This window comes from Henckelia pumila, chromosome 1 (genome assembly GCF_033568475.1).
Source record: "Henckelia pumila isolate YLH828 chromosome 1, ASM3356847v2, whole genome shotgun sequence".
NCBI classification, from domain to species: domain Eukaryota; kingdom Viridiplantae; phylum Streptophyta; class Magnoliopsida; order Lamiales; family Gesneriaceae; genus Henckelia; species Henckelia pumila.
In genome coordinates, this window is record NC_133120.1 from 165,698,264 (window position 1) to 165,703,119 (window position 4,856).

At 27.6% G+C, this 4,856-nt stretch overlaps 1 long non-coding RNA gene across 1 annotated transcript; it reads right to left on the reverse strand.

The window, feature by feature from the left end:
- Nucleotides 1-1,792: 1,792 nt before the first annotated feature.
- On the reverse strand, nt 1,793-4,027 carry LOC140878702 (uncharacterized). The gene is made up of 3 exons (XR_012149344.1): nt 3,902-4,027; nt 3,575-3,707; nt 1,793-1,904 (listed from the first exon to the last, which is right to left on the reverse strand). It is a non-coding gene; the product is annotated as an uncharacterized lncRNA (long non-coding RNA).
- Between the last annotated feature and the right edge of the window lie 829 nt (nt 4,028-4,856).

The window sequence follows — 4,856 nt, forward strand, 5'->3', positions numbered from 1 at the left end:
ATCCATCTGGAATTTTCTTAATCGTGTTTTTCTTAATCTAAACATGTTCATACGATTAATTATTCATTAATCGTTAATTCCGAATACGGGTCACTACACATTTGTTTAACCTTATCGCGTTAAAGCATAAAATTCTTAGAGTGTCTACTAACAACCCCCCCCCCCCCCCTTACACACACTACCGATTCCCAACAGGTAGACTGATGTTGTGGGTTCAATCTTGGTCATGCTAGATTGTTTCAGTTTAGTCCCCAAAACTGAATGGAGTTTAGTTAGTAAACTCAGTCTGATTGTCTTGACCAATTGATTACTTTAGTTTGGCTCTTGATCAAATTCAACTAAGTTTAGGTAGCACTTCAGTCTGGGTGTAAGCTTTTCCAGTTTCCGTCTTCAGTTTGGCTCTAAGACAAAAACAGTTTACTTTGATATTTTGTTTTATTCATTTTGTCAACACCTAAACCTTAAAATATTCCAACACAAATCGAATCAACTCTTAAAATTTTTTAATTGACTCGAAAAATATTTAACTTGTATTAAAATTATCGAATTTCAATCAAACTCGAACAAGTTGTAACTTCTTTCAACGAATTCTTTCCCAAATTACTATACTCAATATTTAGTGATCTATGGATGAGGTTCAATATTTTATTGATATGATGTGATTATTCGTTAAGTAAATATATATTGAGTATTTCAAGTTTCTATTTTCAAGTAAGAGTACGGTTTTTTGTGATACGATCTCATAGATTTTTATTTTTATTTGTCAGACAGGTCAACATTACCCATATTTAAAATAAAAGTAACAATTTTAACATAAAAAATAATATTTTTCATGTGTAACCAAATTATGAGATATGTCTTACAAATTTGCCTGTAAGACCTTGATACATAAGTTTTTGTATTCGAGTAATAATTCGAATAACTCGCAATTGATTGCATGTTCCAAGCTGGGCTCGAATTTGAGCTACGTTTTGAGTTCAATTCGAATAAAAAAAATTAAATATTTGAGATCCGAATTGTGCTTGTGCTAACATATACTTATTCAAGTCAAAATTTAATCTTTTAAAATTTTCTTGATATTCGGCTTGATTAATTACTACAATCTTAAACCAAATGCAAATTTAGAGAAATCTACGTGCTTAATATATTTTTGGCATTTATCAATATCAATATTTTATTTTCTATGTCATAAAAATTAATAGACAATCAAAAGTGTTGGGTTGAATATCGATTTTTTTGTGAGCTTACCTTTATATATATATACTAGTCATGGGGCACACGCATTACGTGTGTAACGTAATACATAAATATAAATACTTTTTTTTTGTGTTGTTCAATTTAGTAATGTGATAAATTGAGTAAATAAATTATCTTTTATCCAAACGACTACAATTTGTTAATGTAAGACATATGTTCTACCTTACAATATTAGAGAAGCTTAATCAAGAAATTTCAATACTTACAGATTGTGTACTGTCAAAAAATTTGATAATTGTTAAAATAAATCAAACAACAAACATGTATACTAATATTTACCAAAATGATGTATTTTGTTCATGTGTTTCTTGCTAGTGCCTTTTATTGCAACACTGAAAAATAATAGAATTACAAAAAACTAAAAGACAAATTGTCAGTAACAACATGTATGACATCATATTAATATATTATTGAGTAAATAAATTATCTTTTATCCAAACAACAACAATTTGTTCATGTAAGACATATATTCTACCCTTAACATATTAAAAAAGCTTAATCATGAAAGTTCAATACTTACTGATTGTGTACTATAAAAAAATTTATAATTGTTAAAATAAATCAAAAACTAAACATATATACTAATATTATTTACCAAAATGAAGCATTTTGTCCACGTGTTTCTTGCCAATGCCTTTTTTGTAACACTGAAAAATAAAAGAGAAATTATCAGTAACAACATATATGTTATCATATTATATTGCAAGATTCCAAGATATTGATCATGATGACCCTACTCCTGATGTCACATTGAAATTCATGAGACAAACACATTATATGTGTGACTTGTAATATTTTAATTTAAAAAAATTATTCGTAATGATTTTTTAAAATAAAACGTAAATGCTCATTTATTCTTCTAAGTTCATTGACGTGGATATTAAAATATTGATTGGGGAATTAAAACCAATAATAATATTATATATAAAATTAAAAGTTGTCTATTTGAAATAGTAAATATATCGAACATTAATCTAAATTTGGGATCCTCTCGGCCACTCCAAATTCTGGCAATGTATTGAAATTCTGTATAGTAGCTACCAATCCAAATATTCAAGACTTTTAGTAAAATATAATATTTGAAAATATAATTCAAGAGCACCATTTTAAACGAAATGTAGCGACTGTTTACACTGCTGCTCGATGACTACATGGATGATGAAAACGAATATTTAGAAAATGAATTAGCAAAATTAAGGATAGAAATTAAACAAATAGACTGTATTTTCAATTTTGTGTAATAAATGAGATATAGTTCACAAATATTTATTGAATGAATGAGCAAAAAAATTAAGTAAACTAAAAGTACAAAAAGGAAAGAAATCCAATTCAAGAACATACTCCATGTTTTGCATCATTAAAACGAAAGCTTGGTTAGGGAAGATTGAGAATTGAACATATGAATATTAATTTATACTTAAAAAAAACTATTTTCATAAACGAAACACGGCAACTTTACCTCTTAATTATCAAGTTTCGATTTCTCAATGCAGCCTAAATAACCAAAATATGTTTTTCCGAAATTTCTTTCGAAAAAGCAACTTTTTCCTCTCTTAGATTATTCAAAGATATAATTGTAAAACAAAAAATATTCTTTAGTTTACATATCATTCAAGGACAATAAATATTCTCCAAATTTTACTTTTTCGGATGATATACAGAATGAGGCATAAGTTATTAGTAACCAAATATAACAAACATACTAAATCAAGTGCTCATTTACTCTTCTAAATTCATTAACGTGGAGAATTAAAATATGGATTCAAGTGCTCATATTAAAATATTGATTGTAGAATTAAAACCAATAATAAATTTTTATATTAGATAAAATTATAACTTGTGTAAGTGAAATATTAAATATATGGTACTGCAGACATCTAATACATGTATGTCATTTGCCCTCACAAAATCTGAAAGCTTCTCAGGCCACTCCAAATTTTCCGATGTATGGAAATTCGGTATTCAGCGACTTTAATTAGTAAAATATTATCCTTTCAAAAATATAATTGAAGAGAACCATTTATAAAAAAATAGAAAACAAATATATTCAATAGCAACATATATTGGTGTCGTAGGCATATGACCATTGAAAAAACATAATTCAAGAGCAACATATGGAAAATATTATCCTTTGACAAATAGTAGACGCTGGAAGAATTAATGGATGATGAAAACAAATATTCAGTGATTAGCAAAAAAAATTAAACGAATACATGGTCTTTTTCATAATACTCGAGATCTAATTCACAAATATTCGGTGACTGAATTAGGGAAAATTAAGTACACTGAAAAACATAAATATTATATTAGACAATACCATGAGATGAGGCAGGAGCCCTGAGTCGAAGTTTTCATTGCTCGAAGAGTCCATGGATGAAGAGAACGAAAACGAAACAGTGAAGCAAGATGATCGATCAGAAATTCGCAACACAATCGCCTAAAGCAACCAACTACAGCAGAGAAAAATTGTTCAGTAAAGGGTATGTCATATTTGGCAAAAGGCAAAACAGCGAACATATTTATGCACTAAATTAACCGAATAACTGAGTCGGTATTATTTTCGAAATAGGAGCAATCTCAAAATATTTGAAAATATTTTTCCGAAAAGAGCAATATTAATAAATTTGAGGAATAAAACTTGAACCTGGTAATAATTTGAAATGAAGATAAGAGAATAACTGAATCTGAAAAATGATAATGAGAGGAAGATAAAAACGTGGGATTCAGTTGGTGATGTGGGTTGTGGTTGTGGTTGTGATTGTGGTTGTGGTTGTGGTTGTGGATTGAAATTAGGGACGTGTGCTTTCAAATAAAAAATTACAACTACATGTAATTATAATATTTAGGGAAGGGTAAATTAGTTTACATATTAAATTGACCACAACAGTTATTATAAGGGGCTTAGACATTATTAAATAGTAAAGAAGTAAAGATTTACAAGGTATGTGGCTGGAATATGTTTTTGTTGATTTAAATTGATTTGGTGTATTCCGATTCCTTTGTGGTAGTTTTTGTTTAGGTAATTGTACATCTCTCTTCAAAATAAATGTCAGTTTGAACTTATGGTATTTTTGTTAAAAAAGCTTCTTTCTTAATTTCATTTTTTTTTTCAATTTTGATTCATTATGTTTACCATTTTCCTTCTCATTTAAACCCACTCCACCAGAGACGGATTTACACTTGGCCCATGCCCATTGTTTTATTTTTGCTAAGGATATAGTACACTTAAACCCAATTCAATTATTTTTTTGGCAAACATATAATGATATCTTATTGAAACATATATATAAACGGCCCATTTATATAAATATAATAAATCTATTTTTTTTCATTGTTAAATTAAATTTTTCATACCCTCGTGACTCTTATGCCTCTCTTATTATTATTATTTTAATTAATTTTTATTTATAATTCCGAGTGTTCACTAGAATGAAATTTAATATTTTCATGAGTAAATCTTCTTGGATTGTTGAACATATATTAATTTGTATGGGTTTCACAAATATTTGTATCAAATCTTTATTTAATAAAATTTAAATTTTAAAGTACATCTAAGATATACTAAAAAATAGTTTTGACATGAAAATTTTGCATGTTAC